This window comes from Cariama cristata, unplaced genomic scaffold, assembly GCF_000690535.1.
Source record: "Cariama cristata isolate BGI_N322 unplaced genomic scaffold, ASM69053v1 scaffold5111, whole genome shotgun sequence".
Lineage (NCBI taxonomy): Eukaryota > Metazoa > Chordata > Aves > Cariamiformes > Cariamidae > Cariama > Cariama cristata.
In genome coordinates this window covers 2,643-15,906 of record NW_009598596.1, presented here as the reverse complement: position 1 = coordinate 15,906, position 13,264 = coordinate 2,643, and positions in this window count along the sequence as shown.

Sequence of the window (13,264 nt, the reverse complement as noted above, 5' to 3'; positions counted from 1 at the left end):
CCCCCCCCCCCCCCCCTTACTTTCCCTGTACAATCAACTGCTGGGAATATGTTTTACTTTGTTTTTTTGTCTGAAGCAGACCATTCTGTTCTCGTATTTTTGTAACTGATTTACACAAGAAATCTCTGATCAGAGACATCCTTCTTTCTCTCTGAGTTTATCCAGTAAATAGAAGAATTTTCATCACAGGCAAGAAAATACACAGATGTCTAAATATCATGATGAGTCAGTGTTTCAGCCAAAATTAGAGAACAAGGTGCTTTTAGGTCCTAGTGACCTATCCACTAGAATTACCCATCTTTCTTTAGGTTAGAAAATATCTAGCACTTGTAAAAGAACCCGCGTGGTCCTGGTTTCACTCTCACTTTCCTGCAAAAATAGCAATACCTCTTGTGTGTCGTTTAAGGAACCACGACAGGTTAGTAGGTGCACAACTACCGAGGAGTGATGGTACAAGTTGAAATCCCAGACAAAAAGCATCTTAGTCTCAGGAGAGCAAAGAAGCTACTTGTTCAGACCGTTGCGGGGAAGAACCAGGGAGGGCTAGGAGTGAGGTGAAAAGGTATTTTCTAACACATTCTGCTGTGTATGGAGTTTCTATATACACTAGGCATGCTATTTGAGAGATGTTCTTCTTTTACAACCTCTCTGTGCTACTGCCAACTCAAACTGTTACGCAAATGTCATTTTATAACCTATAGAACTATTTTTCCTTTTGGTTTGTGTAGGCCTTTACATTTTCAGTTGATTTTGATTAATGCAATTGTTTCTGAGAAAGCAAGTATCACAAAAAAAAAGGAACACCCAGGTCAGTGTTTTGGTATCTTAACTTTTTTATATTATTTTTCAGTATCATAACTTTTTGATATTATTTGTATTTGATTTTGAAGTGTAGATCATCAGTAGCCAACTTTACAGTTGTTGTTTTTAATACTTTCCCTTCTGTTTTTTGATTCTTTGTTTGTCTAGTTTTTTTTAAAAGGAGGCATTTTGCAAATGCAAGCTGATGCAAATTTCAGAATGATATCTTGGTAACATGAGAAAAGAGTCAAGCACTTTTTTTGCCAGATTTACTGCATTTCAAGTGTCCAAAGTAAGTGTTCAAGTCTAAAATATAGGCCATTGAATGCAGAAGGATGATTTATTTTCCTTAAACTTAGTGTGAAAATGTCCTGGACAGCCAAATGAGAGGTAAGAACTACATGAAGTGACTCACAGCAACTAAACAAGACATCTGCCCTTTTCTGTTAAGCAGACTGAGCCAGAAATCTGCATAGAGCTAGGAAATTGGAAATAATTGATACGTAAATGTGTTTGAATAGGCCCTAGAATTAAGGGTTAATATTAAAGCCTCAATTTAGGTATCTTAATACAGCTGTGTAGAACAATTTCAGGATATATCTACAGGTGATAGGAGAAACCTATGCCCTTCAAAGCAAGTGAAGGCAAAGACACCATAAGACGTCTCTAGTAGTACTGTATGTAGGAAACAAAATCAATTGCTAACGGCAGAATTAACTGCAAATTCAGAAACTGAAAAAAGTCAAATGTGTATGCCTGCCAGTGCCACCATCATCAGATGCCTACTACAGGTAAACTGTCCTCTAGGCTCTATAGATGGTGCTGACAAGATCTCCATTGACTTTAGTGGAAGCATAGATGCCTTGCATGCCTATAGGTACCTAAATTTAGAAGTTTCAGTACCAAACTGAATTCTGCCTTAGGTATCAATTTCTACCTCAGGATATGGATTGCCACATTTTATCCTTGGGGTAAACACGTGCTTAATAAAGAGATGAGGATGACCTTTTGCAAGATAATCTAAGGTGATAAGGTGAAAGTCTTTGTGGAGTACTAGGGGTTCTAAGCCCTCTTCACTCACAGTTTGAGGGGGTTCAAACTCACAGCTTTTCCTTTCCAGGAGATAGCCCTGACTGTCAGACTATAAGCTATGGTTTCGTAGAGCTGCTTTCTTTGCAAGCAAAAGTAAAAATAATAAGCATAATTATAAATATTGAAAATATGCTAATGACATTGAACTCACAGAACTGGATATAGAAGAAGAAAGTTCAGAAGTAAATTAAGGTATAAAGTTTGTAGGTTTGGGAGATGGACATTTTCCAATTTTGTAAAGTCATTGTTAAGTTCGTAGTGACAACCTGTGACTCTGTAGAGAAAATATCCTCCAATGGCAACATACAAGGTATCAGTGTCTTGTCAGAGGACAGGCAATGCATTCAATAAAGTTAATATTAGAAATATAAAATGAAATTGATAGACATTTTTTAATTAAATAGAATAAGAAGTGAGCCCTCATTGGGACTAAGACATGCTCTGAGACAGAATATTTTGGTTTTTTTAAAAGTTTGTAGTGAGAATCAGGGATTAACAAAATAATATTTTACCTTATCTCTACTCTTGGATACTTGTGATCCTACAAAGTTGATTGTGTTCCCAAAGTCAATGTTGAGGCTTTTTCTGCGCTCTTTACAAGCTTACTTATGAAGTAAAAGAACTTTAATATATTATTAGCCTTCCGTTGTGTGATCATAGTTACCAAGCAGAGATTATAACGAAGGTAGTAAGTGATACACAGTCAATCCATTCTTATCACCACAGCTGTACTGAGAACACAAAATGGTCTGATATTTGAATTTTGTGGCATTTTGGAAACCATAATCTTGCATAACTTTGTGAATGCCATAGTTGGTATTGAACAGACTTTCCAGTATGTGTTTACAAGCAGTATAGATCCTATATTACCAATGTGCAGACAGGCCCAGGATTTCATATATGTGACAACTCTTTTTTTTTTTTTTTTTACTGCAGCACAATATTTTCTGTGGCTTTGAGCAGTTCTGTTTTTCAAATTTCAATTCCTGTCACAAAATGCACATACCATTTCTGAGTTTACACAGGCAAAGAATCAATCAGGCTAACTCTTCAGGTTATATGGTTCCTCTGCCATAGTTCCTTAACAATGAGGAGGTCTGAAATTTGTGAAGCAGAAAATCTAGTCTCATTCTGCATAGTGACACAAATAAACACAAACCTCTCATGATTTATTAATATCAATTGTATCTCAGTATTTTTGATTGCCTCTTAAATCAGTTCCTAAAGGCTAAAAGCCTAGAAATAACCTTTTCACTATCTTTCTTAATTGAAGTGGGTGATGTACTCTAAAACTTAAAAGCTAGAACTGAATGGCTTACATCACACTCTCCCTTACCCACTCATCTGGCACCTTTATTTTCTCATGTGTTGAAATCAATTTAACAAGACAGATAGCACTCACACATACAAAGTAGAACCCATTTACGTGCAAACATCCTGGTTTCAGGGATTACCTGTGTCAGCAGACAGGACTACATAGCAAGAAAACTAATTAGCAATAAAACATTATCAGAAGAATTATAACAAGACTTTCATGAATTGTGTCTTATAAATATTCAAAAACTGGTTTTCTGTACCGTGCACTGAATAATTCCACATGCTATCAAGTTTGGGTTTTGCTTGCTCTCAGTTCTCCCTTAAACCTCATATTTTAGCCTCTTCTTCGGTATGCTGTACAGGACATAAATTCTGATCATTGTTAAATCACATTTTTTTATTACATTTTATACAGTCTTTCCAGAAGGATGTGTAAAAATAATGAAATTTTACTCTGAGGGATATTTTGCCCTTTACAGTAATGTAATCAGTGAAACGTGTGGAAACTCCCAAGCAGTTACTTGAGTGGTAAAAAGGCAATGAATAACATAAGGATCATATTTATTTCCAGAAAAAAATGCTCTGGTTACCAAATAATTCAATATTTACTTACTTTACTCTTGTGCATGCAATCAGTTAACTTAGAAATATCCATCTAAAGTTAATTTTACTTGAACCTAAGTGCTTTTTTTTCTCAATCTTTTGGGTTATTTACATATAAAGTAATTTTTAAATACCAAAGTTAAATGTACCTTGTGTTTTCAGCTTGCTCTCTAACTGGGTTAAAATGTTAGAATTTTTACAAAACATGGTGTTGATACTCGTAATTTTTTTTCATCATCTATGAGAAGTACAGATTAGTCCCTATTGCTGATTTTTAGTGGAAAAATTAAAACAAAATCGTAATATAGCAAAATGCTATATATCACGTATTCATTATCTTCAGTCTATGTGAGTTTAGTTTAATATCTGCACATTAAATGATCATGTCTATCACATTATTGGCACGGTTTGTCTCCATAAATTTAAGCTCTTGCTTTGCTGAACTGAAAGTCTCTTTATTATTTATCTGCTGAAAAAAAACTTCAGTAGGTGGTTAAAAAGTTCACAATATAACTGTAGCTGAAACTTAAAAAAAAAAATAGATATATTTAATAGCAAGAGTACTCCTGCCTTAAAAAAGACGTCGCAAATAAGGCCAGAGAGCAATGATGCCATGCAAAAGCTTGGGAATCTAAACAGACACAAGCAGTCACATTTACGGTTATAAAGAAATAGTTTAATTTTGGATATAGTTATAACTGAGATCTGCCTTTGCAGGAAAAAAATCTAATAGTCTTACTGACCATCAAAGTCTTCATTTTCTCTTTTACTTGTACACTTCCTTCCTCAGTAAAACTACAGAAGAGCCATCTAGAAGCCCTTGAACAAACCCTAAATTCATCAACAGATACAGTGGAGAACTGCATACATTGAAACCCTGTGCTCAAACAAGGTTGATACAAGTACAGCACTTGAGACTACATCAGAATGGCGTTGTGGAGTGTCATATTTTCTTTCAGTGACTTCCATTTAACTTTGAATGGGTTTATGACTAAAAACAAACACACAACAGACAAACAGCCCATTCTCACTGTAAAGCCTCGGTCAGAGACCCGAAAGTCAAGCGGTGTGCTTTCTGCCTGTTGGTAATTCTTCCCATTGGAGTGAACTGCTGGTGCTGGTAAAGATGCACCAGTGCTGTGCGCCATGAGATGCTTCCTCATGTACTGACGTTGCACATTTTGTCTAATTCATTCTCCCTAGTTATAAGAGGTCTGTGATGCTAAAAGAAGTACTGCGGCTGCTAAGATGATACTGGTATCCCAGCCCTTGTCAGTGTAGTTTTAAAAAGGAAAACAATTACCACTTTCCAAATGAGAAATCTGAAGCCTAGATGTGCTTGTTTGACTTCCACAGTGGTCAAAAAGTAAGAAAAGGGCAGAGGTGGACGTTGAACTCCCAAACACATATGAAGTCCCTGAAACAGCATTCCCACACCTTCCAGGGAAGAGGCTTCATCATTTGGTTAGAATCAGTCTCCCTGTTTGCTATTTTCTGGCCCTATGAGTTATATATTTATACACAGGCTGTGGCACAATTCAACAGGTTGTAAAGAGAGTTATCTTCAACCTAGAGTTACCAGTCCAGAGATGAGATGCTTCTGAACTCCTTCTGGCTGATGAGGACCTGAAATCCAGGTCTCTGTCTTTGGGGTAAAAGGTGTTTGGGACAGCACTGCTTCTATCTTTCTGGCAGTTTCATTTAAAAGGGAATCAGCCAGTCATCTGTATGACGCAGTTATCTGTGTGCGGAAACTGGTTTCAGGTGTCAATCCCTGTAGATGCCAACAAAGTGGGATTTTAAACATTTCATTTGCCAGTTTTCTGTTGATTGTTTTATATGTACTTTACTCAAGACTGCTGTGAATACTGTCCTCAAGGACCTAACTCTCCCTATTCGCTCTTCAAAGAAACTTCAGCCTAACTCTCAGGCTTGTGAATTTTATTTCCAATGCCATGATTACCATGTTATTTAAACACATGGCTTTTTTAATACCTATCCTCCCAGCAGCAGTTTCTCTGATCTCTGGGCTGGAACCAGTCGAAATCTGAAACAAATCAGGCCTTTTCCTGCTAGTCATTTGGTGCCTTTTAAAAATCAGGTGGAACTCAAAAAGAAATAATTCTCAAATGTGATTTTCCTGTTTCACAATTTCTCTTGAGACCCACACCTCACCGAAGTATTAGTTTAAGATTGCTTAAACACACATCCTGTGAATAGTCTAACTGAAATCTACAGGGGGACAATATTCAGCAACATCTGCAAGTTTGCGCATTTGACGTCTTCTTCAATTTAGGACTAGAAATTTTGAGATGCTTTGTTAAAAATTAAGTTAGAAGAATTTCCAAAAGATTATTTAAAATTTTCCGTCATATATCCTCAAGCCTTCCAGATCCTCCCATACGTGTACAGAGAGATGCAAATTTTCTGAGTATATTTGCTGGTATATATTGTGGTGTTCTCCTATTCTGTGTGCTTTTGAAAGTAAGGAGGAAAACCCTTCCTTTGAAAGGGAAAAATACTAATATCAAGATGATGATGATGATGATGTCTAGTTTGGAAGATGGTTTTCTCCTCATTTTTAAGTCTTTCCTTGTGTGCATAAAAACAGCAACAAGTATATGTGACTAATGGCAACATTTCAGTGTTGTACTTGTGATGAACTGCAAAATAACACCTACCAAGAAGCATCCCACATTTTGCTATTTCTAGTTTCCTTGATTTTCCTATCCAGTGCTCTGTAACGTTGATCACAATATTTCAAGTATCACTGCAGATGCCAGCTATCTCCAAAGACATCTAGATGCAAAGGCAAAAATAACATTCACTAAATGTTTCTACACCTTGTCGCTGCAGCGTATTGCAGCATAGAGTCAATATATCTACACTGCCTTCATCTACTTGGTTTGGATACTAGTAGCAGCCTAGCTGTGGTAGAAACAACTCAGCACAGGCAGGATAGTTTGCTCAGATTCTGTAAACTGGAACAAATTATTTCAGGAACTGAGACAAATCACTGCTATGTCATGGCAAACCAACAATCTTTCTCAGACTAAAATGAAAACACTTTTGGGAGAGTAATTTCTTAGCTGTACATGCTTATGGCATGTATGATTAAGACTACGATATATGATTAAGGCTATTTAAGTGCACATTCATATAAATTCATTTCATTCAATATTAAAGACTGAAATAATAGCAACTTTTGCCTTGCTGAGTAGTGGTTAAATAAACTATTGTCTGCATACATGTGCACACACTTTACCCTTGTAGTAGACATTTGATATCTGACTACTTGTTTTTCTGTTTGGTTTGGTTTGGTTTTGTTGTGAGGGGAGTCAGAAAGCCAGTGATCCTGGTCAGGTTTAAATGCAGAAGTGGGGCATGCTAAAGGAAGAATCTGACTGAGGATGCTGCATGTGGACAATGAAATTACCTGCCTTCCAATAGTCCTTGATCCAGAGCAGTAGAAGTGGAAGCACTGTATAAAAAGTTGATATGAATTAAGACCCAGAAGTTAGAAAGGTATTATGCCATAAGACTTGCCTGTCTTCTGCTTAAAATCAGTAGGAGTGTTGAGCAAATATTTTCCAGACGATCCACAGTGACTTCAGTGACTTTGGGGTAAAAAACTTACTTTAACATTGCACTTTATTTCCATGTTCATATTGTGAGCATTCAAAAAACCTCTAAGAGTAACCCTTAGGTGAAATTGGACAGATTAGATTTTATAGAGAGATACTTTCAGGCAAGAAAACATAGAAAACTTCTTGACTCAGCAGTTCTTTAAAAAGTCATCTGTTTCAGTCCACTGCTAGTACAAAATATACATTTGCTTTTTCTGGTCAGCAAAAGTTCCTGTAAGCAATATTTTTTCCTGATATTTCAGTTCATGTTGCATTTCTTAAGTCTTCCTATACAATTTCAAGAAAATGATGTTATATCTCTGCTGTAAAATACACAGATCTTCTTATCTCTTTAGATATACATTTTTGCCTCTCGTACTCCAACAATTTGTATCATTGAATTTCACAGCTTGACTGAGAGTCAGAGCTTACAAAAAAAATTATAGCTAGACATGTATATAATAAAGATCATTGTTATAGGTCAGTTCTTTCCTGTATATTGTATATGAATAGAGTAAATCCGTTTCATTCATTAGGAATATAAAACATTTGTGTTAATATATTTTCTAATACATTATGAAAATATGAATATTTTTCTGTTTGCTATTACATTCTAGAAAGGGTCATGTAAAAATCTGAGCAAAGACTATGATTCAAGTAACTACATGTAATTTTCTTTCTCTGAGGAAAACTCATATTTCTCATTTTCTTAGCTTTTCTGTAGCAATTTTTTAGGTTACATCTTCCTTACATTCCTCCACAGCAGATGAATACTTTTTTATCTTTGTCTTTTTGTGGTAATGCTTTGAGTCTTTAAATATTTGAACTATAGTTTCTGATCTAGTTGAAGCATGCATTAATGTCAATGAGATAGTGCTAAACATCAGTACCCTGGTGCTCAGAACAACTATTCTATACTTCGTATCATTAAAAAAAGGAGTTAAAGAGTTATTTGACTTCTTAAATATTCCTGAAACTACTGTAAACTCTACTGCTAAAATGTGAATTTTATTATCTGAGCAAGACATTATTCATCTAGCAGGTTTTCATGTTGATGAACAATATCTTTAATCAGAACATCAGTGCCTCTAAAATATGCAAATACCTAAAACAAATACACTGCTCCTTATTGCATGGCCACATCGTGCCTTTTTGTTATGGTGGGTACAAGACACCCCAGTGAAAGGACTGGGCTAAGAGTTCCTTGTATTCTGAGTGATTTCAATAGCTGAATGTATTCTTCTAGCTAGGATTTTGGGGGTTGATTTTTTTTATTATTATTATGCCATATGCAAACTTAGTATAAAAATTGAAAATAACGGGGCAAAACACTTCATCAGGCAACCTGCTGGTGGGTTTGGGTTTGTTATTGAGAGAGAGAGTTGCAGGAAGAGAACCAACTGCAGAAATGTCACTGTGACTTACAAGGTCTTAAGTAGACATATAACATTAGGACAGAAAGTGCATAATTCCCAACTGAGCAGGGTAGAGTTAAGTAAATATAACTATTTCCATAAACGATGGACTATATAAGGTACTCAGTGTATATTTTTGAGTCACGGAAGATTCACCATTTATAAATGCAGCAGAGAGAGATTAAATCAGACAGCTATGTAGCCATAGCACCGTTTTTCTCCTAATATTCTATCTTCCCACCCAGCCATGCTCCCCAAATGCCAAACTTTCACATATATAGAGATGAGATGTAGGCATATCTATTACACAACAGGAGGTAAAGCTGAGTGAAAAAAATGAGTGGAAGCCGCTTCCCTCTAACATGAGCTACTCTAAAAAATTTTCTCCTCTCCGTACTTGAAAGTGAAAGACCATTATCTGGACTTTTACTACCAAAGTAAGAGTAGTTAGCAGAACAACTCAGAGAAATTAGAGTACTATTAAGTTTTCATCTCCACTACCCTCCTTTTTTAATTTAATTTTAATTCTAAGTCTGTTTACAAGGGAACTAAGAAAAAAAAACCTGAAGTACTATTCCTGTGAACATCCATAAGGTGGGATTCGGCTGGGTTTCATCTACATTGTAGACAACTTGTACATTATGTGTGCATGCTGGCAAACGCAGATAATGTATCCATGTTGGCCATCTCTTCTCCATTACTACTACTACTGCATTGTGCATTTAAAACAATTTCCAAATGCAGAAACGTCTTTTCTATACTTAGCAGGCAAGTGAAGGCAGAATCAAGATTTGTTTACTTGTATCACATGCTGTAGCACCTACTACTGAGGTACAAACCTTCATGCTGTCTCCTTCCCCCAAAACCTCTCCCATGTGTAAAAATCCACATGCAGAACATGATTGAAAATTTATAACCCAAAGGCAATAATTCCAAATATGTCTCTCCTGGCTGTTGTAAGAGCATACGGTTCTGTGGCTATCTCCTTGTTTGACGGATGTGCTGGTGCTTAGGACACTGCCTCTGGCACTGTTTCAGGGGCAGTCTGCTACAGAATTGCTCAGGCAGTGCTACGCGTCCATGTACCACTTTCTTCTAATTCACCCTTTGAACTTTACAGATGCATACAATATCTTGTAATTAAGTATACATCTATTCCAAATGGAAGCCAAAGGCATTTTTCACGGGGACAAATATGCAGCTTTCGCTTTTTGTTTTCCTCATCCACTTGTATGCAAATATGCGTGCCACAGCCAACTACCTTCAGGTGTCAGAACAGAGTCCTAACATTAAATTGTAACATATATATTTCTATTGCAAAGGTGCCAGTGAAATGAATTTTGAGTCATTTTGGATCCAGGTTTTCTGAGTCTCTCTAATAATGGATTTTCTCTATGATAAATTCTTTTAAAATTATCCAATATTTTTTAATAAATTTAACTTCAAATGTAAGAAATTTGAAATAAGTTTTAAACTTCACTGCAATTAAAACTTTATTTATTTATTACATAAAGTACATGCAGTGTATATAACAACTTTTCACCCGTCCCATGGAGACTTTGGGATAGACTGATTTGGATTTTAAGGTCATATGCAACAGCCTAATATGATTTACTTTGAGATAACTGTTCCTCAGAAATTCAGATACATCTTTGAACCACCTAACATTTTTTCTGCTGAAGTAAATTGCTAACAAGTTTCCTACGTACATGATTCATGAATTAAGACGTTTTAACCTTTGAAAAAATGAAACCCAAAAAAGAATTAAGGTATACTACGGATGTCTTTCCAAAATAATGCAGGAGAAAGTTGTACTGGAAATTCAAAGTACCAGTGAGAAGTAAAAGACTCTAAGTGCAACAAAACATTATCACGGTGTTTTCTTACTCTATGTCAAGCAGGATTGGACAGGGCCTTCTGGGTCACTGCGTACAGCAACCGGCTTTGGCAGGCAATCACATCATAAGATTCTGTTATTAAAGCTCTATCACAAAACCTATTAGACTGTGACTTGTCCATGGGCCAATGTTGTCCAGGTTAAACTGCTCTTTTCCCTCATTATTTTCCTGGTGGATATAACTTCTCAAATATCTCTCGTCTTTCTTTTGCTAGATTTAACAATTTAAGATCTTTTAGACTTCTATTTCAGAATGGATAGTCAGGGTGTAGAAAATCTAGTAACCCTTTTTTTGCACCACTTTCAATCTGAATTCATCATTCTTGAGCCTGAGTGACAAAAGTAGGGCACATAGATGTAATATTGCACATTAATGATGTGGAGGAGGACAAAGAAGTAAGCGGTAATCTATTTGAGTCAAAATTGATTTGGGAAAAGCTGGTAAAGTAGCTTCTAATGAAACAGAATTAGATATCCTTCTTAAATACAAATGTCAGATTTGACCTTCGATGAGGCTATTTTAAAGTTACTAGGGAGATAAACATGACTTAAAACTGTACTGCACAAATAGTAGGACCTCATTATTTCAACATACCAGAGCTGACAGAAATTTTTATTTTCATGAACTAAATGCTATATATTGTTATTTCAAAAGTTGGTTTTGGTAAGCAATAAACACACTGATTGCAAAAGAGCTACTTGCATTAAATAACCTTGGATTTAGTGATCATAAATTGACTCAATAAAATCAAAGTAAATAGAGAGAAGAGTTCTATTATTTTCTTAAAGTTTCTCCTGTTGAAATTGAAGATACGAAAGATTGTTACCTGATCCTAAAGATTATTCACCTGAGCAAATAGGCAGATTTGAAAAGGTTTTCTCTGGGAGAAAACTTGCATCAGAAGCTTCTGGAACAGCTGTTCTACTTCTGCTGAGGGTACAAACATGAAAACATGAAGATCCAAGTCTTAGAAGTATTGAATTACCCTTTGTCCATCTGCTTTCCACAGGAAATGGCTCTACAGAAGACTAATGTCTAATAAAAGAGATATGAAAGAATACAAATATAAGCAACCCATATGTTTTCATCAAGAAATATTTTTTTTTTCATATTTATTGACTAGTCTTCAATAATGATGCTTGGCTTAATGAGTTTTAATACACATACAGGAAGATTGTCACCTGCTCTAATTAAGTGTAGTTTGAAATCTGTCAACCAGACCATATCAGATGAGAATGTGACCTATAACCTTTGTGCTGAATATGTCTGAAGTGTAATCACATATGTGTGAACTTCAGCACTGTGTATTTGGAGTATTCATTTCCAAGTACATTTGGCATCTCATAACATGATTGTATATCATTAAGATAACATTCAAGAGAGTATTGTAGTGGTCATAGCACGTGTGGATATTAATACTGGAAAACCAGGAGTCATAAAATAAGATTAGTGTTTTTCACAGGCTTAAAAAATTAGTCACAGAAATGCTTTGTCATTGTAACATTTTCCTTTCCAGTAGCTTAATCACAGAATCCAGAGTTCTCTGTAGATATAGGAGAAAACAAATCCTCAATCAAATCAATCTGAAGGTGTATTTTAGCAGACCTTTTCAGATACTCGTCTTTGGCTCCTGTGACAAACTGAGCTTTCAGTTTGACCAAGCTGACCTCAGGAAATGCGACTCGTGGTCACACTCTGGTTTTCTCTCTGTTCAAGTATATATGTATCCATCCTGAGCTCGTTGGCTCACTTCCTACAAACTTCATGTAAGTAAGTGGCCGGGTTATAAGAGTGGTGCAACTGCAGAAAAGGCTGCAGCTCAGCTCCGGTGTTTCAGACGCAAGATGATTTGCCCGGGAACAGACTTCTAAATGTATTTAACACAGGAAAAACCTCAGCTGGATCTGAGAATCAGCCACCACCACACAAATCCATAAAACGCACACTTTCGTAGTTCCCCACTTCGCATGGTTTTTCCCCTGTGACCCGAAGAGCAGTGACATCTCCCCTGCCCCTCCTAGTCCTTGTGTGCATTTTGAGTGTGCCTGCTGCTGTTGTGCGCTGGTGCCTCTAGGTGGAACTGGAGGGATTGAGAAGAGGTTTTGATAGGACGTGGACAAACATACATCCAGTGTTTGACAATTAGGATAATCTCCGCCTCGAAGTGTTTCTGTCTAAACAGCCAAGATATATTGCTGAAAGAGGAACAAGCCAGTAAGTCAAACGCCTTGCTCTCAGTAGAAAAGCAGGGATTTATACAGACTTCAAGGTGTATTCATTAAGCAATCGTTGACTCATTTCTTCAGTACCCACCACCAGCAGCTCCTCCTGAAAATGATGGCACTGTTTTGTATCACTTTCTAGCACTTATGTCTCTTGAACCAAAGTCCTGTTAAACCTCTAGTATATATGCAAAAATTTTTGATAGTTAAGTAGGTTTTGTTTTCTGCGTAGACTCCATGATTTAGAGGTAGTAACTGCACTTTTAAATAAATTGCCGGTGAATGGAAAA